This window comes from Mus caroli, chromosome 4, assembly GCF_900094665.2.
Source record: "Mus caroli chromosome 4, CAROLI_EIJ_v1.1, whole genome shotgun sequence".
Taxonomy (NCBI): domain Eukaryota; kingdom Metazoa; phylum Chordata; class Mammalia; order Rodentia; family Muridae; genus Mus; species Mus caroli.
The window spans coordinates 96,277,458-96,300,552 of NC_034573.1; the positions used below are offsets into that span (position 1 = coordinate 96,277,458).

General features: G+C 41.4%; 1 protein-coding gene across 3 annotated transcripts in view; it reads left to right on the top strand.

Moving 5' to 3' along the window:
* The window catches only part of Dab1 (DAB adaptor protein 1), an 853,780-nt gene that overhangs the window by 272,501 nt on the left and 558,184 nt on the right, over positions 1 to 23,095 (top strand). For all 3 annotated transcript variants that reach the window (XM_029476417.1, XM_029476418.1, XM_029476419.1), the window contains exon 7: positions 4,932 to 5,003. The gene's annotated coding sequence lies outside the window, so the exon portion shown is untranslated. The remainder of the gene's footprint in view (positions 1 to 4,931; positions 5,004 to 23,095) is intronic.

Sequence of the window (23,095 nt, forward strand, 5' to 3'; positions counted from 1 at the left end):
TTTAAAATAATGAATTTATGAAATTCCTAGGCAAATGGATGGACCTGGAGGGCATCATCCTGAGTGAGGTAACCCAATCACAAAGGAACTCGCACAATATGTACTCACTGATAAGTGGATATTAGCCCAGAAACTTAGGATACCCAAGATATAACATTGTGCAGCTTCTTGTCCTTCACAAGGGACCTGTGATGACACTGACTTTCAGACTTTCTAGTGTCTGCTCACCGTCCCGTTCAGTGTAACGCTGAGCTCCCACCCACTCCTGGCACTGTTTATTCGTTCGCACTGTGGCTTTTCCCCATCTCTAGCTGACTGACAGACTAGGCATTGGCTTTCTTACTTGCTTCATTTTGTCTCCCTCCTATATAAAGTACATTGAAAACTGGGCATAAAAGAGAAGCAAATGGCCAAAGGAAAAACATACATGGCCAATAATGGACAGAAGAAATCTCTCTCACCAGTAGTTAGAAAAGTGTTAATAAAATAACATGAGGTATTTTGCATTCAGAAGATTGGAAACCCTGGGCTGGAGAGATGACGTGGTAGCTAAGCAGAGTACCTGCTGTTCTTGCTTGCAGACACAGGCCTGAGTCCCAGCACCCAAACAGAGATTCACAACTAACTCCAGTTTCCGGGGATCTTATGTCTTTAGCTCCCAACCAGCACACATGTCTATATACCTATATACAAGCCACCCAGCTACATATAGTTAAAAATAACAAAATTAAATCTTAAAAAATTAAATTAAAAAAAAAAGATTGGACAACCTGAAAAGTCTGGCCACAAGAATATGTGAGAGAATGCTGGATAGATATCAACACAGCCATCCTCTTATGGAGCAACCTGTATGCAATGTTGAAGGTGGATTTTCTCTCTGCCTGGGCTATCTGGGTTGGATTTGCTCTCATACCTATGTACCTTAGAAGTGCATATATTGTCTCTTATCCATCTGTGTTGTCACAATAATACTGGACAAAATAAACTCACTCCTGATGGATGCCTGCAGTTTGAACACCATTTACACAGTTTCCGAGATTTAGCATTGGCTATATTGTTAATGGATGCAAGTGTGCAGTAAAGGCTGTAGCGCAGGCTGGTGATTTAGGAGAGCAGGTATCATTGGGGAGTTATCATTGGGGGTACTGGGAGAACATTCATGGCTGAGTTGACTTTCATCTACAGTGCTCAGTCTTAAAAGCAAAAGACCTGGGACACAGACGGGATGTCAGAGTGCTGAACCCCAGCCAGTCTGGTCGAACTACATGCCTCCTGGTATAATTACACCTGTATTCAACTCCATACATGAAATAGTTCATAAAAAAAGTGGAGAGCACGTGAGTATAACTTTGAGGGGAAAGATTTCAAGCCACAGTCTATCAAGGAATCCAGCGTGGCATGCTAAGATTGTAGCCCGAAGTTTGCTGGAATGGCTTTGTTCACCAGTCCTCAGAACTAGACATTCTGAGTTTGAATCTTGGCGTACCTACTACTGAGGTGTTTCAGGTTGATGGTCAGTCTGCTCATCCTTAAAGCAGACAATAAATCCTAGACGGAGATAAAAATAGAAAAAAAAATCAGCCTACAGACAGCTGAATCTTCAATAAACAAATAAATAAATAATTCAGCAACACATAGAAACCTTGAGCTAAATTTCACTCAAACAAGATTTCGCTAAAATCCGAAGTGAAATAAAATACAATTCTGCCAGTTTCACAGAAATTGCCCAAAATAAAAACTATAAACTTGAAAAAACGAGAGCTAAATATTCAAAGTGTGAAATGAGCTCAGACCTGTGGTGCCTTGCATGTGTCATGGCACTTCCTGAAGCTAAAACTGGGCATGCATTCCGCAGCACCAGGTATTGATTTAAAGGGGAAGTAATTCTGAAGTCTGTTTTTGAACTTCATGTTTTCTGTCATATTAGTTAGCTGTTTTTACAATAAACTTGTGAAATATAAATTCATTTTATTTATAAGAAAATTAAGCATTATAAAGACCCAATCAACTCCTAACACTGGGAACAGGACCCGTCTCTGACTCTCTTGCCTGCTTTGTGAACCTCTTCCTCCTACTGGGTTGCTTAAGAGAACAGGAGGTGCTTACTCTTACTGAAACTTGATGTGCCATGCCCAGTTGCTATCCATGGGAGGCCTCCTCTTTCCTGAAGAGAAATAGAAGCGAAATGTATGGGAAGGGAGGTGTGGCGGAGGGACTGGGAAGAAAGAGGGAGGGGAAACTGTGGTCAAGATGCAAAATAAACAAGAAAACAAACAAACAAACAAACAAACAAATAATAAAGGCCCAAGTCATTTACCCAAGCTTACCTGAATTACTGGGTCTTCCTCCAGAGAAATATAAACACAAATTAAAACCCTGTGTATATTTCAGTAGTTTTATGAATAGATTCAATTGAATTTCTATAAAACACCATTATAAGCTATCCCTTTGGGCAGGAAGTCAACCAACCATAGCTGATGAGAACTAATAAAAAAGACCTACCTTGTTTATGTATTTTTAACCACTAGTATGTAAGGGAACAGAATTGTTGTAAAGGAGTATTACTAAGTACATAATCTTGCCTTAAAGAGATTCTCCGTGCTGGAATATGCCAAAAGATCACTAGGGCATGTAGTCCATTACATTGGGGCTTTGTTATTTTTAACTACAGACTTCCCCTCCTTCAGTCTCACTGCTGTCTGTGAAAGCCTGTTTGCTGTTTTCTGCTTGGTGTCCTCTGGCCATGAATCCAGTGGAAGTTTTCTTGGTTATCACAATTACTTTGACTGAACGTTTTTTCATTGATGAGTTGCATATTCAATCGCTCACTCAGTCTTTTCTTTAGGCACCAAAGGGTGATTGAGTGACAGCTCAGTCGCTGGTTTAGGTTCATGGGATGCAAAGGTCAATGGAGAATGACAACTTCATCAGAGAAGCCCATGACTACAGGGAGGCAGGGAGGAACACGGATAATGCAGGGCCAGATGACACCTTCAGAATGTTCATCTCCATTGTGTGGAGCAGGGAATCCCCAGCAAAATAAGGAGGTATGGGGGAAGAGGCATGAAAATTGTGATGCTAGAGATGAAAACTTTATTTCTGTCTAGATAAAAATACAAGATCTTTGTAGAAACATTGGAAAATATAAAGAAATGAAAACTCCAAAATTATGCTACAAAGGTACCCACTGTTATATTCTATACTTCTCCACAGATGAGCTCAAACCCCATCAACAATTTTTGTTAAACCATACCAAGCACATTTCCTGTATTCTTCAAATTTTGAATCTTACTTTTAAAGATACATAATACCATCCTGTGAAGAAATACCAGCATTCATGACATCATGGTGCCACTGACTCTTTCTTACAAATAACAGTACTAAACAGTTCTGTATATAAATATGTGCCTGTACTTAAAGCTGCTTCCCTGAAGAACACACCCAGAAGGTGAATAACCCGGGAGAATTACAGATTAAAAGTTGTGATCGTCCTTCTCGGTTTTCTTGTGTTTTGGAAGTTGTATCTTGGGTATTCTAGGTTTCTGGGCTAATATCCACTTATCAGTGAGTGCATATCAAGTGACTTCTTTTGTGATTGGGTTACCTCACTCAGGATGATATCCTCCAGATCCATCCATTTGCCCAAGAATTTCGTAAATTCATTGTTTTTGATAGCTGAGTAGTACTCCATTGTGTAAAGGTGCCACATTTTCTGTATCCATTCCTCTGTTGAGGTACATCTGGGTTCTTTCTAGCTTCTGGCTATTATAAATAAGGCTGCTATGAACATAGTGGAGCATGTGTGCTTATTACCAGTTGGAACATCTTCTGGATATATGCCCAGAAGAGGTATTGCTGGATCTAGCGGTAGTACTATGTCCAGTTTTCTGAGGAACCGCCAGACTGATTTCCAGAGCGGTTGTACCAGCTTGCAATCCCACCAACAATGGAGGAGAGTTTCTGTTTCTCCACATCCTCGCCAGCATCTGTTGTCACCTAAATATTTGATCTTAGCCATTCTGACTGGTGTGAGGTGGAATCTCAGGGTTGTTTTGATTTGCATTTCACGTGGATATTTCATTCCTCCCTAGAATATGGAATAAAATATACATTTAAGGAGTTGCAGAGACAAAATTTGGAGCTAAGGTGAAAGGATGGGCCATCCAGAGACTGCCCCACCCTGGGATCCATCCCATAATCAGCCACCAAACCCAGACACTACTATATATGCCAGCAAGATTTTTGCTGAAGGGACCCTGATATAGCTGTCTCCTGTGAGGCTTTGACAGTGCCTGGCAAATACAGAAGTGGATGTTCACAGAAATCTATAGGATGGAACATAGGGCCCCCAATATAGGAGCTAGAAAAAGTACCCAAGAGCTGAAGGGGTCTGCAACTCTATAGGTGGAACAACAATATGAACTTATCAGTACCCCAGAGCTTGTGTCTCTAGCTACATATGTAGCAGAAGATGGCCTAGTTGGCCATCATTGGGAAGAGAGGCCCCTTGATCTAGCAAACTTTATATGCCCCAGTACAGGGGAATGCCAGGGCCAAGAAGTGGGAGTGAGTGAGTAGGGGAGCAGGGTGGGGGATACAGTGGACTTTTGGGATAGCATTTGAAATGTAAATGAAGAAAATATCTAATTAAAAATGTGGGAAAAAAGTTGTGATCATGAGTTGCAGAAAGATACATCTACATCCTGACTGCCCCTAAGCATGCATGCTATATCTGCCTATGCCCAACACTTAACAATGGTTGTTTGTGGGCTGGGTTTGGCAACAGTGGTAGTATCATTTTTACTTTATTATTGTTTGAATTCTCTGGGCCTGTGTGTGAAACGAGGCTGGTAGCTATTAGGGTCGGGGGAGCGATATCATTAAATAGTTCATGCTTAGCAATTTTATTATCGTGTTTATTTGTTTTTCAGCATTCAGTAAGACATGGTGGTGAACCAAGGCTCTAAGTCTTCATGATTGAAGGACTCTTACATGAGGCAAAGGTAAATATTTGAGTCTGGGTGGGTCCTTCTGGTGGAAGGAAATCTTTCTCTTTGAGAAGGTGGCTCATAAATGTGTCTGGGTTTCTTGTGAAGTGACAGCGCTGTGTGTGTGTGTGTGTGTGTGTGTGTGTGTGTGTGTGTGTGTGTGTGTGTGTGTGTGTGCTTCAAACAGGTTAGAGAGCTGAAAGAGTCTTTGGAAGTTGTCATGTTATGTGACTTTCCTCTGGTCCAACTTGTTTTTACTGGGAAGAATATTAATTCTTCTTTTTGTTATCTTTAAGAACATAGCAAATACCATCAGGAGCCTTAGGTTTCCCTGTCTGGATGTATTAGTTTTTGTGACAGATTCTCTCAGGCTGGCCTCACAAACAACAATGCATGCTGTCTTTTCTCACATGCCAGCCATTCTCAATGCATTTACCAAGGGAAGAAAGCATTCTCGATTGTAGACAATAAAGTTAAACCATAGGTAAGATAAATGTTCCTACCTAAGTAACAGACTTGGGGATTTATGAGCTGAAGAGACAAGTACTATTATTTTGAGTTCTGAAACTTTTAAATGATGGCAACACTGAATTATGTACCTCATGCAGGAGCCAGGAAGGTACAATCGAAAACGCCCATTCCTTTGACAAATTAGAAGCATCCATTCTAATATCTATTTCTTGTTTACTGGGGATAGTGCTGAATGAATCACAGACTGGTGGATGGATGTTCCATCCAACACTTTTAATTAGCTGCTCTGCCTATTAGCATGAGCTGAGTGTAGCTTTTCTGCCATAGATTACCACCCCAACCACCCCCCTTAGCTGGAACCGAAGTCTTATTCTCCACAAGGTAATATTCATCTTTTCCCCAGCCAGACAAGCATAGAAAATTAAACAATGGTCCTTTAAAAAGCCTAGATGATGTATTCATCATTTCCAGTTTATGTGAGTTTGCAAGGCAAATACAAGCAGGAGCTATTTGCTATGGGACCTTAGGGAACAAGGGACTAGAGAGGGAACTGGGAGGCCAAAGCATGTGAGACTTGTGGGGGGAAAATCATTAAAAATATGAGGAGATGCTCAAGACAGAAAAAAATTAATTACTCCGAGGGACTCAAATGCCACTAGTCATTTAAGTGACCCAGTGAGAGCCTGAGAACCTTTTGCTTCTAGTTTCTACAGCCAAGAAGAAGGGGGCTGGGATTCCTCGGCTGTCAATTTTTGTGCATCCTTCATGACTTATTGACATGTTCAGCTGACTTGTGCCCCAGCCTCCTCTAATGAGAAGAGTTAAATGAGAAATGCTGCTGTAGCCAGAGAACTCTCACCCTGTAGGCTTCCCGGGGTACTCAGATGAGCTTACAGCCCTGCAGCTGCCAGACATGAGGAAAGCCGATAACTCGCCGCAGTGGGCGGAAGAGGTGAGCACCCAAAACTGGCCTGAATTTCATCTTTTATTGTTGCCTTTTCATCCTCAGAGCCAGTTTCTGAAGTAAGCTGAATTTGGAAAGACAAATTAAGGTTTTCTAAGGAAGACAGTGATGCAATCACTTCTAGAAACAGCCATCTTTTCTAGATTGTTTATCTAATAAATCTCTCAGAAGCTTTGAAGCTATAGACAGAAGTTGAAAAATATATCTATGTAATGACCTCAGGGTTTAACATCAGTAAGCACAGACAGAATAGAGGCTTTGCAGTGGTGGGCCCTGCCTGCACTCAGAAAACCAAGGGCTAATTTTAAACCCTGCCCCCTCACCATGTGTCATCCTATCTCTCTCAGCCTCTATTGGGTCACTTATAAAGTGAGAAGAAGAATATCTATCTCCTATGATTTCAGAGAAGATCAATATATCCCAAAATAGCAGTAAAGGATGGACATGTCACACACATGTGGTGTCCTTATTATCTGATTTTAAAGCTTTTAAACATTGAGGCAACTCAATAGTCTGTGTTCCTTCCTGGGTCAAGGTTAAGGGGGTTGGCAATGCTATATTGGTTTAGTCAGTTAGGAATGGTGGGCGGTCAACCAAACATAGCAGAAACAGAGCTTGCTCTGAGAATTTCTTTGGGTCTGTATGAAGCATGGCTTTGAAGGAGGTTGGATCCCTGGGTATCCACATCCAGGGGCAAGCCTGGATAGCACTCCTTCTCCAGTTGCTGCGAGCCTATGCCTTTGAAGTAGAGATGAATCATGGGTGAGGAGGAGCACCGCTATGAAGTCAGGTAGTCAGGTACCCCCAAAGGTGGTGGAGGACATGTTTCAAAGGTTGCTTGCTCCTGGGAAGAGATGGCAGTTGAGTGAAGTCTGTAAGGCTAGAGAGGAAAGGAGAGCACTGGGGATCATTTGAAAGGAAGGAAATCCAGGCTTAGTAGCCAGCATGGGGATGCAATAAAGGAGAGACCAGTGCACTGGTCTCTAAGCCTTACACTGCCCTCCCGCCCCCAGGCACTTGTAGTGGCCATAAGGTAAAAGAGAAAAAGCTCTGGATACAATCCACCCACTCAAAGCTCTGCAAGGTAAACAATTGACTACAACAGATGGGACCAGGTCTAGGAGAGCGATACTTAGAAGTGTGCTGAGAGAGAAGGTGGTATTTGAGCTAGACCTCAGAGGATGAGCAACCTTGTGCTAGATAAGAATCAAAACCGACATTCAACAGGAGGCCACCTCCTCACAGCAGCAATGGGCCACAAACAAAAAGGCCTGTCACTAACTGAGGCTTTGTACACCAGCATGTACTCAGTGATGGTCAATAGCTTCCATAATGGACTGCTGTCTCTCCTGTTTGCTGCCCTTGTAGGGACCCAGGGAAACCCAGACACATGATGAATAACTGCTGGGGCCATTGTTCCAATTCCTTGGTGTTACTTTAAGCTTTCTATTGGTTACCTTTGAAAGTCTTCAGTTGTCACAGCAGATCTGTTGGCTGTTTTTCATGTTAATTTGAATGCCCTCCTTTGCTGGTGTGGCTGAGATATTGACCAATAAGATTCTATATTCATTTGCAGACGTCAGAGCTGAACTATTATGCCTTCTTGCTTGGGTAAGAAAATAGTATCAAGGCAGGGACTATACTTTAAGATTTATTCTTATTTACATGTGTGCATGTGTGTGGTGTGTGGTGTGTAGTGTGTGGTGTGTGTACCACATGTGTTCATATAGTGCCGATGGAGACCAAAAGAGGATGTCAGATGCTCTGGAACTGGAGTTTCAGGTACTTGTAAGTGTATCTGGGTCATCTGTAAGAGAAGCAAGTGCTCTTAACCATCTCTCCTTCCTTCCCAAGACAGGAAATGTTTTCCCTGCTAGGCTGCCTTTTCTTTCCTTCCCCTTCTTTAATCGATCCCTTTCACAGCTCCTATTTACCTCCCATTTCTTTTTATTTTCTCAGACTCCCTCTGTACGTCTGTGTTTCCTCTTTCTTGACATAGAGTCACACATTTGCCAACTTAAAAGGAAACGGGAGATTCTGGATACCAGGCAGCTCCACTGTAAAAGTTTAAAGAGGATTCTTAACAATGTAGCCGTTCCCTTTATCTGTTATGTTTGATGGTGGTGATGGGGTTGACTTCTGAAACTGAATGCCTGAGATTCAGATATCTGCTGCAGCCCATAAAAGCTATCTGACATTGAGCAAATCAATCTCTTTGAAATTCAACGTTTATATCAGCCAAACTCAGGAGACAGATACTTTCCAGTTGGGACCTTTAGAAGAATCCAACAAGAGAATGTATATGAAACGGTCTGGCACATTATGTACTCTTAATTTCTAATGTTAGCTCTTATTGTTGCAATAATGATGCATTCCTATTATAAACCCATTAAATGCAAATATATCGATTGTTTGCTAAAACAATGATACTATGGAGACATTAGAAAGCGGAAAGCCAGAGGAACGAAGGCACTGAGAGGAGCTGATGTGTGTGAGCTTTCTGAATGGCCTCCTTTGCTGGTGTGACTGAGATACCCGTCAATCCGGTTTCTGAGGTTTCTTCAACTAAGTCAACCATCTTCCAGCCGCAGTGTCCTTCCCTAATAGTGTGGTAGCTTTGTAATATGCCGACAAGGCCAGACTGAAGGAGGTGACATGGAAGGCCATCTCTAGCATGTGGCCACAGAATCTCTAGCATGTATCTCCATTCTGGCATGGGAGAATTGGAGATAGAAAAGATGTTCAGCACTTTTGCTCCAGACCTGCTGCTGGCCAGAGCTCAGCCTGGAGCAGCACTGGACCCTGTGGCTGCTCTTTGTTCCCTTGTTCCCTCCCAGCTCCCGAATCCCCTTCCATATGTCCCTCAGTCAGCTTGCACCTAAAATAATCAACTTACTTAAGGAGAAGGTTTGCTTTGGAGCATGGTTGGTCAGCTGTGTTGCCTTGGTCAGGTGGCACACTGTGAAAGGAGCATGGTGGAACAAAGATGTTTATTCGATTGCCCAGAAGCCAAAGAGAGGAGCAAGCACCTTCATTCTCCTAGTAAGCCATAATATCTCATTAGGCCTTAGCTCTTAAAGGTTTTACAATCTTCCATTAGCCCTACCTTGTGGAACAAACACAGGACATGAGCCTTTCAAAGATGTTCAACGCCCAAATGGCCTGCTGAGAACCCATCAACGCCAAGGTTCCAATAAGTTCTCAGAGGCTTCTGCTCATTCTCCAGGGTTCTCTGCTGCGTCTGATCTCTCCATTGTATCCATCTTCCCTCACAGTGATTTTCTGAGCAGACTTCAAGCTCTAGCGCTTTGGCACAGAGTGTGAGGCCATAGGGTTTAACCTGTCCCCACAACCTCATCATACTGACTTATTTATTTAAATAACGCATATGCATTCATTAAATATATACTTACATACATTAAACGTTCATGTGTGTGAAAAGCAGAGCCGATCACTACAACATCCATATGTATGTATGTACATGTGTGCGTACGTGCATATACACACAGGCATCTAGACATACACAAACACACATATACTTGATGTACTAGTGTTTGCTTCTGTGTCTCTGGTTGACCCCTCACTGATACAGTTAGTGATGAGCTGTCATTAATGGGAAACTCTGTTTAATGGACAGACCACTATGTTTCTATGGTATTGCAAGTAAGAATTAAGCTTTTAATCTGAAGATTTTTTTTCAACCTAAGATAAACCCCCCACACTTTCCTTATCATTTTCCCTTCTCCATCCTAAATCTTTTTAAGACTTTTAACTGTCCTGTACCCTGTTGTTCTTTTACAGTCTTTCTGTCTCCTGCAGGTAGACTCTAGGTATACAGCTCTTAATAAATTAACCCTTTATGTATGATAGCACAGAAATCTTTCTACTATTTCCCATCACAAGACTGCTCTCCTCTTCAAATTCTCTGCATCTTTTGCAGGTAATGCCTAGAATCTGGGTGCTTACAGGGCATAGTGTGAGGCGGGAACGGGGGACATCACAGAATCAGACTCCGAAGATGGTTACTGAATCCTGCTGTCCAGAGTGCTGAATGCATCTGCTCATTTAGCCTCAAAGGACCTCAGGTGTGTAATGGGCATACTCAGAGCTGACCTGCCCATTCTCAGACTGAACAGCTCTAAGCGCTGGAGGCCCTGTTGATCTCACTCTATCTGTGCAGACTTGGGCTTGTAAGTTCATGTTTGACTTACAGTGATGCTGACTGTGACTAAGAGGTGAACTTGGCAAGGCCTGGTGTCACAGGCCTGTAATTCCAACTGCTCAGCTGCTTGAGAAGATAAGGCAGGATGACCCCATGATTAAGACCTGCCTGGGCTACAAAGTGAGTGAAAGACCAGCGTGGACAGCTCAGAGTGACCCTGTCTCAAAATGAAAAGTAACTGGAAGCCTGAGGATATAACTCAGTGACATGTATGATGACTCTGTATGTTCAGTGCCCAATACTGTCAAAAGAAAGTTGAACTTTAGAATTCATAGGAGTGGCAAATCAAGACAATATTTTTATTCAAGCTATTTTGATTTTTAACAGGGACATAATTACAAAGGCATATGGGGCACACTATGACATTATGACTAATATCCACATTGGATAGTAATCAAATCAAGGTATTTGGTATATCCATAATTTTGAATATTTTCATTTCCTTGTGACAGGAGCATTCAGAATCAGCCTTTCTAGTAATTTTGGCAGAGTCACTATAGAAATGTGACTTCTAATGTGCTCACTACTCCACATAGCTCCAGTTTGCACTTACTGAACAGCATCTCCTGTCATCCTCTCTCTCTCTGCACTCCCTGTCCTCTGGAAACCACCCTTCTGCACTGAACTTTGATGAGATCAACTTCTTTAGATTCCACAAATGGGTAGGATTGTGTAGTCTTTCTTCCTATGACGGACTTACTCCCTTAATGTGATGTCCTCCCAGTCAATCCATGGTGCTGCAAATGACAGGATATCGTGTGGTTTGTGATATCTTATCCTATGTACATATCATAGCTTCTTTAATTATCTTTTGCTGAACACTTACGCTGATTGCTTATATTGGCTATTGGGAACAATCATATTAAACACATGAGTAGTCCAGGTGTCTTTCCCTTAGATAAATAAGTAGTGGGGTTGCTGGGTTCCTGTGTGATCATAGTTTCAATTGTCTGGGAAACCACCATACTATTTTGCTTAATGGATTGTTAATATACACTCTCGTGGACAGCATACAAGAGTTCTATTTCTCTATATCCATCCCAGCATCAGCTACTTAATTGCCTTTCTAACGATGGCATTTAACACTCTTACTTTAATTACCTTTACTTACGAATCATAATGTTAAACACTTTTCGTGTGTGTGTGTGTGTGTGTGTGTGTGTGTGGTGTGTGCATCAGTGTTGTTCAAGTGGGATCTTATGTAGCTGAAGCTGGACTTGAACTGATTTACTATGTCGCTAAGATTTGGACTTTCTGCCCTTCTGCCTCTCTACCTCCAGAGTTCAGGGCTTGGAAGTATGTGCCATTGTGATGCTTATGCCTTACAAGGTAACTGAGCCCAGGACTCAGTACATGGTAGGAAATTGCCTTGCCAACTGAGCCACACCCTAACCCTGTTTTTGAGTGATGTTTTTGAGTGATGTTTCAATTCAAGCCCTTTGCACAGTTTTCAAGGAAGTTTTTTGTTGTTGTTTCTACTGAGGTTTTTGGTATCATTGTGTATTCTAATGCTATTTTCCTGTTATATTCATACTTATAAATATTTTCTCCTATTCTCTATTGTCTTTTAATTAATTTCTCTTTTTTTTTGCACAAAACCTTTTTAGATTGATTAAAACTCACTTATTTTCTTTTTTGTTACCTGTGCTCTTGAGTCTTATGAAAAGAAAGTTGTGACTGAGGAAAGAAAAGGGAGAATTAGTAATTATATAATAATCTCAAAAATAAAAAAAATTAAAGTTGACCATATCAATATAATGAAGTATTTCTCCTGTATTTCCTTTAAGCAGTTGTGAAGTTTGGCCTTACATTTATGGTTTTGATATGTTTTAGTTGATAGAGGTATATAGTAAGAAATTGGGGCCTAGTTTCATTTTTCTGCAAGTACCATTTATAGAGGAAACTATCTTATACTCAACAATGTTGTAGAATATGGTCTTTTTCTATGTTTGTTAATCTGTTTCTTTGACCTCGTTGACTATTTTTATACAATATTATACTGGTATTTCAACTATTTCTTACTACTATATTTTGAAGTTGGGTAGTGTAATAGAAACTCGTATTTTCTTAAATAAATACCCTGAATTGGTAGTAGCCCATTCTTGCACTATTCAGTGTCTACTGTCGTCAGTTTTACCTAAAGTCTTTCTTGAAATAGTTGGAGTAATTGAATGCATAGTAATTCTTTTATAAATGGCTCTGTGTGTAAAAATGAGTGCACACGATTCTCTCCCCTGATCTGATATAACAAGAACAAAATAGCGTAAAACAGTCATGACAAATGAACTCATCATAAAGATGTCTACAAAATAGGAACTGTATGGTATGCTATAATGAAGAGACTTAAAAAGTAGCACAACCAAGGTTAGCAATTAAATGCATTATCAGTGGAGCCTTCCTGAAAGAGCTGCAGAGGTGGTCTCTCTAAGAGAAGGGCTGTCCTCTCAGATAAGCAGAAGAGGTAACTCTGGAATTATCTTGATGTGTGTTGTGAACAACCTATTGAGAACACACACACCTACACACACACACACACACACACACCTGGTAGAAAAATCTTAGTCATTAGCTGTTGCATGGATCCTAGACAACAATATGGAGAGGTTCAGGCCACAGTTGACATTGCTTTCATGGCCATGTGTCACCTTGTTTCTCTGCACACATTTATCATTGAACAACAGCCAAGAGTTAAAAATAGCTGCCTTGTCTCCACCCCTTCCTCAAATAAGTAACATACACAATTTCTGGCCCATAGCAGGTCCTCATGAAATGTTTGGTGGTAGGTCCATGTGTTATTGAGTCATGGAGAATCTTAAGGGGAAAGTCTACAACACATAGATAGTATGTCAGCATCTGGGACAAAGTGAAATGGGAAATGAGTGCCACTAACGATTTAACACGCTGATGCTTGTAACACCTCACTTCCCAAAGGTATCCCATTCAAAATGAAGGAAGCCACAGACAAGATTAAATTGGCACAGCTTCTGCAGGAGGTCTTGCCCATATATGAAGAGCTGAATTTTATCTCCAGGCAACGGATGGAGCTGTAACATGAGAACTTCTATTTTTAGTGTTTTGGGAAAAAAATGAATTTGATACAAGAGACACCCAAGATTGATAAGAGAAGATTGGGGTGAGAGGGGAGACTGTTTGTATGGTAAGTTTAGCCCCAAGGAGGCTGAACACAGTGATAAAGCAGAAAGGATAACTACGTGAAGGACCAAGCATCTCAGAGAGCCACCAGGAGCATAAGGAAGTGTTCTATGGGCTCTGATTGGAATATGATCTGATGTTACTTTGGCAAGCAATGTCAAAGTACACACCCGCAACCTAGCAAATATGCTTCTAGTAAGTAATGGATCCTAGCAATCCTCCTGTATAGAAATGTGTGTATCCCCTGTGGAACAGGAGGCTTCTTATAATTTTTATGTGTATGGGTATTTTACATGATTGAGTCTCTATGCACCATGTACATGCCTGGTGACCACAGAAGGCAGAAGATATTGGATCCCTTGAAGCTGAAGTTACAGACACATGTGAGACATCATATAGATACTTGAAATAAAACCTGGTCCTCTGTAAGAGGAGTGAGTGCCCTTAGTCATTGAGCCATCTCTCTAACCTGTGGCTTCTTTGTGAAGCCGCTTCACAGGGTGCAGCTGGTTTTTCACATCCATGGCTTCTGCAGCTGTGCACTTAGTCTATTGCATACTGAAAATACATGACAATAAGTTGCGTCTGTATTCGACATATTCAGACTTTTCCTGCCTTTTTTCACTAACTACTATATTATAAATAATTGACTTTGTTTCAGTTATCATAAATAATATAGAGCACAGAATAGTAGCTAAAGCATAAGTGAAAACTGTATAGGATGTATGCAAAGCTATTCTGTCTTTTATAAGGATCTCGGATTTTCATAGATTTTAATCTTCTCAGATTGGAGATTTTCTCATATCTAATCCCCATAGATTCCAAAAGTCTTCTACATATTATATTTGTTTGATTTTCCTTCACTCTTTTTTTTGTGTGATTTTAATGAATACTTTCATGTCTTTTCTAGTACAAACAAAAGTTCATTGATAAATATACTTAGATCAATTCTTTCTAGTTTAAATAATACAACTTCTGGATTAAATTTCCCATGATTGCCTTAAATATTCCAAACCCCACCCAAATCAACTTTGGAATTTCCATTCTGCCTAATAGTTTGGTATTTCTTCTAAAGGTAAAGTTGGATTCATGGCCATATTTTTTATTTTTTCTCTCTAATCATTTTGCTTTCACTTGCTCGCCCATCCTGCAAATCCTAGGCTGTTAAATAGATTTGTAAGAAACTTCCAAGATGAAGAGTGCATTCTAATGCTTTATGTGCCACATCTCAGCATGTGTTCTTCGTATTAAACAAAATGTGGATTCCCACAAGTGCACCAGCTAAATCCCTTTAAGTGTCCTCCTTGCCAGTTATGGATGACATGTACCATGATATGAGGTGTGTGTGACAGGCTAGAAAACTTCCCGATCGTCCTACTCTCACCAAATGTGGAGGACTCTTGTCCTTCGGTAAGCACTCTCTGAAGACTTCTGGGAAAGAAGATAAAGAGCAAAGATAAATGTTGAGGACACTGACAGGAGATCTGGTTGTTAGTAGTCAGAGATGCAGAGGGTGAACACAGGGTAGACAAGTCAGACCAAAGTCTGACTTAGATTATGCTAGATGGCCGGAACCGCAAGAAGAAAGTTGTAGGGAAAGTTACAGAGATAGGCTAGGGAATTCATCCCTGAGCATCCAGCTTGGCAGAAATCAATTATAAGATCATAATAGGTAAAGGGAGAAACATCACAAGTTGAGTGAACCAGGTCGCAGTGTTTCAACAAAGAACCAACCTTCCTCACCCTGACCTTATCCTTTGCAGCCTCCTCTCATTCTTTCCACCCACCTGCTGCATTTAGCCTGGGGCCAGAGTGTTGTACTAATGTTGGTGGCCTTATTTATCAGTGTCTCTTAACTGGGGACACTAGTACAGGGTTGCCCACAGGAGGTGATGTTCCCAGGGAGCTCACAAATTAGGGTGAAGAACGTGTGGCCACTCTTCCCTGTTAGTGAGCCTTTCATGCTGAGTACATTTAACTCACTGATACTGTCCTTCTTCCATCCTGAACATGGATTGATTGGAATGGGGACATTGGCTAGTGGTGACAGTAGGGAGCCTTTGGTGTGGAAAGAGCTTTGGAGATAAAAGCCTGACTTTAGGCTCCTTTTGACACCTCTTTCCTGGATGTATCTGCTTCATAGGTCGCCCTGCCCTTACTCACTTAGCCCTGTAAACATGAGAGCAATGGGAATTAAGAGGCTATTTCACCATCTATGTGAGAGTACTTGGTAATAAATAAATGGTTCTGAAGTGCAAGTTACAATAATACAGTTAGATATAAAACACTAATAGAGCTACACTACGTCATTTGTTGTATTCCCTTCAATCAGACCATCTTGGGATGCTAAAAAATATCAGAGAGGATAAATCTCTTTTTTGGAGAATGCAAGTCTTTCAGTGGGGAAGTAGCTTACATTATATAACAAATGGTACAAAAGTAAGTCTCTGGTTTGTGGAACAAGCTTCTGTATTGCCTTATCTTTCTCCTTTTTCACACGTTTGCACACTGTCTACAACAGTCTGTGATGGAACTTACACAGAACAGGAGTGGCAAATGGCACATGCCAGGGAGATCGTCTGTTCCCAGAAAGTCTACTTTTCACAGTAGAGTTCTGGGTCCTGTGTATTAGCAACAATTAGAAGGATAGAGGCTGAGATTTTAAGCCAGTGACCTGTGCAGTTGGGAATTCTGCCAGACTCTGCATTCTGTCCGAACAGCACTGCAGGGAACACCTGGTGTGTGATGCCTGCCTGATGATTCCCTTTCTGAACTAGACTCAAACACTTCCTTTAGTCTCCCAACCCACTAGAGTGTAAGGTCCATGGGAGCAGGGAACTTGCCTGTAACCCCTTTGTAAACATCACCAGTGTTGGCACAATATAGGGTCCAGAGTACGTCTCAGCATTAAATGAACTAGTAAATTTGTCTTAGTTCAGTGTTACAATGAAGATGACTTTCTGAAGAGCCTCCTAGGGGCATTTCCTCTCCTCATGAGAATTCTAAACCTCCTTTACATTCCCTGCAGCATCCCAATATATCTCAGACAGAGGCTTCTCTGCTTCAGGTGTTCCTATGACTTCCCTTTGCCTGCTGGAACTGAATGCTCCTTAAGAGACTTTAAAGTTCTGACTAACTTTCCAAGCATCTCCATAGAATTATTTTTCTCATCCCTATCTTCAATACATGAACACACATGCACACAGACACACAGACACACACATACACACACACGCACATGCACATGGACACGCACATGTACACACAAGCATACAGACGTACTCGCACACATGCATGCACCTAAACACATGAGCACCCAGATACGCATACATATATGCATACTCACACATACACACATGCTCATACAGACACACACACACACACACACACCCACACCCTTCTAAATTTATTTTCTAGTCACACTGGGTCACTGGTGTCTGTTTCCTGGATGTAGTTCAGTCCTTGCCACCATTTTTCTTTCTGGAGTGACTCTTCTGCCTCTTCCTCTGAATAAACACCTCCTACCTGCCCTTCAAGTTCTTCCCTCAAGGACTTGATGTCTCACAGACAAATCGGTGGACAAATACCTCAAGACCATGAGCCCTATCTCTGACCCTAGGATTAGCAAGTGGGGGAAGACCTGGAGTATTGAGGCCCTCTACATCAGCACTGCAGACTGTTGAGCCCAAGTTAATGCTAAGCTGAGCTTTGAGGATGACAGCATTTGCACTGGACCCCGCCACCCCCACCATGGCATCTTGAGCAGGACTGTCTGTGAGTGGGCTATAGAGCATCACATGGCAGCAGGATAGTCTACATGCAACCTCAGAAGGCATACTTCTCCACAGCCCCAGCTATGCAACCTGGTGTTTCTCACCCAGCAATACCTAACATGCACACTTTCTAAAAAGAAATATATGTAACATTGATATTTAACTCAAATAAAGATATCACACATGGTTTATTTGTTTTATTAATGAAAAGGAACAAAACATAATTTTATAAGGACCTTTTGGAGTATGTATTTATGCATTCTATTTTAAAATAAAACATAGTGCACTGTGCTTAGAAATTAGATACAAGACAGAAAATAACTATGACCCTTCATTTGGATGAATTTCACTCAGCTTTTAAACTGTTTTTACCATGTTCCATTTTATGAGATTTATTAGGTGGGCATGTGAATATAAGCTCTGGTTTGTTTCCCTTATAAGAATTTATTAACCATTCTGAATACGTCAGCAGTAAGTATTCTAAGTGACTGAATAAGAACCTATTAAATAAATGGGCTATTGATAAGGGTTGACCCATCTTCATTCTTCATTTCTGGAGTTCTTTCTTCCTTCCCTTCGTTCATTATTTCTTTCTCTTCCTTCCTTCCTTCCTTCCTTCCTTCCTTCCTTCCTTCCTTCCTTCCTTCCTTCCTTCCTTCTTTCCTTCCTTCCTTCCTCCCTCCCTCCCTCCCTCCCTTCCCCCCCCTCCTGAGAAACAGTATTTCTCATTAATGGATTAATTTACTCACTTTACTTCCCAATTGCAGCTCTCCTTTCTCTCCTCCTAGTCCCAACCTCAAACCTCCTCTTGCCATCCTCCCCTCCCCTTCTCAGAAGGAGAGCCCTACCCCTGCCTCCAAAATGGGTACCAACCCTGCCTGGCACATCAGCAGGACTAGGCACATCCTTTCTCACTGAGACAAGATTAGGCTGCCCAGCTAGGGTAAAGGAATCCAAAGGTGGCAAAGTCAGAGAAAGCCCCATCTCCAACAATTAGGGGACTCACATGAAGACCAAGCTGCACATCTGCTACATATTTGTAGGGACATAGATCAAGCCCCTGCATACTCTTTAGTTGGTGGTTCAGTCTCTGTGAGTCCCCATGGGCCCAGGTTAGTTGACTCATTAGGTCTTCTGTGGTGTCCCTAACTCCTCCAGCTCCTTCAATCCTTTCCCCAACTTTTCCACAAGACTGTCTAAGCTCTGCCTAATGTTTGGCCATGGGTCTCTACATTTGTTACCATTCACTGCTGGACGAAGCCTCTAGAAGAAAGTTATACTATGCTCTTGTCTGCAAGAATAGCAGAATATCATTAATAGTGTCAGGGCTTGGTTCTCTCCCATCCCTTGGTTGGGATGGGTCTCAAGTTGTGCCAGTCATGGTTTGGCCAGATTGGTTGGTGTCCCAGTCCTTCCACTGGAAATCCCACCTGGCTACAGGAGGTGGCCACTTCAGGCTCCATATCCCCCTCCACTAGGAGTCTCAACTAGGGCCATCCTCATAGACTCCCAGGCGCCTCCTCTGTCCCAGGTCTCTGGCTCATTCCAGAGATGTCCCCCAACCTCTGCAATTTCCATTCTTTCTCTCAACCCTCTCTCCCCCTACCCTACCCCTGCTCTCCCACACCTTATTCTTATCCTAGTTCTCATCACCACCCCTTCTCCTACCTAGTTCCCACTCTGCATCTTCCTCTGACAGCTCTTTTATTTCCCCTTCTAAGTGAAATTCAAGTAGCTTCCCTTAGGGCCTCCTTGTTACCTAGTTTCTTTGGATTTGTGGATTGTAGCATGGTTATCCTGTAGTTTATAGGTAATATCCATTTATAAGTGAGAATATGTCATACATGTATTTCTGGGGCTGGGTTACATCACTCAGGATGATATAGAATGGAACCATCCATTTGCCTGTGAATTTCATGTTGTCCTTGTTTTTAGTAGTTTTGTGTAGGGTGATAAATATGGATCTATTTGCTTTCCTCTGCATGCAGACATCCAGTTAGAGCAACATTTGTTGAATATGCTACCTTTTCACTATTGTGTGATTTTCACTTCTTTGTCAAAAATCAAGTATCCATAGGTAAGTAGGTTTATTTCTGAGTCTTCAATTAGATTTCATCAATCAACCTATCTGTTTCTATACCAGTACCATGTGGGTTTTATTACAATTGATCTGTAGTGCAGCTTGAAACCAGGGATGGATATACCTCCAGAAGTCCTCCTATTATATAGTATTGTTTTAGCTATCCTGGGTTTTCTGTTTTTCCATACGAAGCTAAGCATTGTTCTTTCAGGGTCTATAAAGAACAATGTTGGAATTTTGATGGGAATTGTGTTAAATCTGTAGACTTGGTAAGATGGTAGGATTACTATGTTAATCCTACTGATACATAGGAATATATATATATATATATATATATATATATATATGCATTTAATTGTGTCTGGCTTACTGTCCAGAGGTTTAGTCCGTTGTCATCATGTCAGAAAGCATGACTGCATGCAGATTGACCTGTTGCTAGAGAAGGAACTGAGAATTCTACATCTGGATCTGCAAGCAGCTGGAAGAGAGAATGACCCTGGGCCTGGCTTGATCATCTGAAACCGCAAAGCCCAATCCCAGTGACATACTTCCTCTAACAAGAACACACCTACTCCAACAAAGTCAGACCTCCTAATAGTACTACTCCCTGTGGGCCTATGAAGGCCATTTGCATTAAAACCAACACAGCTTGTGACACTAACTTACAAATATACCTTTTAACAGATCATTAGTTATTCCCTTGAACAGGAACACTTCATCAAAATAAAAATTCACTCTTGCTCCTTTATGATGACTTTGAAGACCTATGTATACCAAGGCCCTCATCTTGGTCCCAGCATTGTGCCTTTTGAATCCTTTATTCCCTGTTAACCAATTAACCATCCTGTTCTATAATCCATTTACAGATCAAGATGCTCTTTCACTCAGTGTTGGATCTCCACTGTTTCTGCACATCTCATCTGACATTACCTCACCTCTTAGAATGAGATGGCATTTGCTCCCTAAAGAGTTTGATGGCTCAAGCATGGTGGATTAGGCCTTTTCTGCTGGGATGCTATGACTCCATTTACATGTATGTGTCTCTATCATTATCCATGGCCCTCTGAAACAGGGAAATACATCTTTTCTATTATTTTCCTGATTGTTAACACAGTACCCAACACATAGTGAAGTGTAGGATATCTGATAAACAAATCTATCAATAGATTTGGCAAATGGGGTAGCCCTGTAATATTCTATGGAAAGAGTAAAATATATGCAAATGTGGACAGATGGTGTCTCCTCTCTCTCAATTTAAAATGACAAAGTGTATTATTAGTAAAGCACAAAGAGGAAAGAGGAAAAAGACTGTACGTGGGAGTGCTGTAAAGAAACTGGCTGTTGAAGAGATGCAAAGACTTCAATAGATTTATTCATGCGCTTACAGATAGGCAGCTTTTTAGTCCATGGACATTTTATCATCCTGTACAATTGCTGTTGACATGCCAATGAGTTCCACATTTTTCTGTCCATCCTTACTGAACTCAGGACTCCTCTTGCATTCTCAAACATCTTCTGGAAATATTCTGGCAGATTAAGTTTCAAAATTCCAAACCCAAACTTATGATTATCCTCTCCAGTCCTTCTCTCTCCAACTTCCCCTATCTTCGTGAATGGCAACCCCAGTTTTCCAGGTGAGCAGCCAGAAACCTTTAGTGGTTTTCCTCTTGTCACACCTCCTCCCTAGGCACACTGTGTTGGATCTGCAGCATGATACATTCAGGACCTAGAGACTTCTCATCACTCTACCATTGCCTCATTCCCTCATGCTTTGTCTTCATTATAATAATAACCTAGAAATGCTTAGCTTTCAACATCGATCCATATTTTAAACCCAAAATCAAGCTATCCTTCAAAGATGTTTCCCAGTCTCTCTTAAAACCCATCTTGAAGTCCTCATGTGCATATTGCATTGTCTTTGGGGACTGTTAAAAGATAATGATCTCGACTGAAGGCTTAACACATAGGCATCCATTTATAATGATTCCAGATGCAAGTTCAAAGTATCTTCATTGCTGAATTATAACCAGAAGTCACCTCACTATGTCCTCACATGGTAGTTCCTCTTTGCAGACACTGAAAGAGAATAATCATGCTGTTGGTATCCAATTTTCTTCTTAGATACCAGTTCTATAAACTTATAATGCCACCCTATAGCCTCATTTAACCTTATTACTTTCCTAAGGATAATTTCTAAAAACTATCATATTGGCTGTTGGGACTTGTACATAAGAATCCGAGAGAGGGACCTCAGAGGTTAAGAGAGCTTCATGCTCTTTAAGAAAAATCCTTTGGTTCTCAGCACCCACATCAGGCAGCTAACGGTGGCCTGAAATTCCAGCTACAGGGATCCAACACCCTCTTCTGGCCTCTGTGGGTACTCACATACAGGTGACATACATGCACACACACGCATGCACACACACACATACACATAAACAAACATTTTAAAAATATTAAATTTATTATAAAACAGAATTTGGGGGAGGACATGACACAGCACAAATTCTTCTGTGATCCACAAAGCCCTGTTCTCACCACCCTCCGCTGCTCCAGGCAAGCTGTGCTCTATCTAGCTCCTTGTACATATTCAACACAGTCCCACTCCCATGTCATGGTATGAATATGCTTCACCCAGGGAGTGGCACTATTTGAAGATGTGGCCTTGTCAGAGTAGGTGTGGCATTGTTGGAGTAGATGTGTCATTGTGTGCATGAGCTTGAAGGCCCTCATCCTAGCTTCCTTGAAGTCAGTATTCCGCTAGCAGCCTTCAGTTGAAGATGTAGAACTCTCAGCTCTAATTACACCATGCCTGCCTGGACTCTGCCATTCTCCCACCTTGATGATAATGGACTGAGATTTTGAACCTGTAAGCCAGCCCCAATTAAATATTGTCCATATAACAGTTGCCTTGGTCATGGTATCTGTTCACATCAAAGAAACCCTAACTAAGACACCAGGTATACTGCACTGGCCATGCCTCCACCTGGACACATACAGGATTTTTACTCCTCTGCCCTTCTCGTGTCAAATGTAAGTGACATTTCCTGACAATTTTCTCTTTGCATTCTTATATTAAACAGCACCCTTGCCTCTCCCAATCCTGCCCAGTGTAAGTTTTGTTGTCCCTAAAACATTTCTCTCGCCTACCATTTTGCATTTACTAAATTATCTATGGCACTTCACTCTATTGCAAGAAGTAAGAGGTGACCTCCAGGAAGGTGAGGGGTTGGGTTTACACCTTTCTTGTTTTCATGTATTTTTTTTTCTTTTTTTTATTTTTAATATTTTTATTACATATTTTCCTCAATTACATTTCCAATGCTATACCAAAAGTCCCCCATAGTGCCCCCCACTTCCCTACCCACCCATTCCCATTCTTTTGGCCCTGGCATTCCCCTATATTGGGGCATATAAAGTTTGCAAGTCCAATGGGCCTCTCTT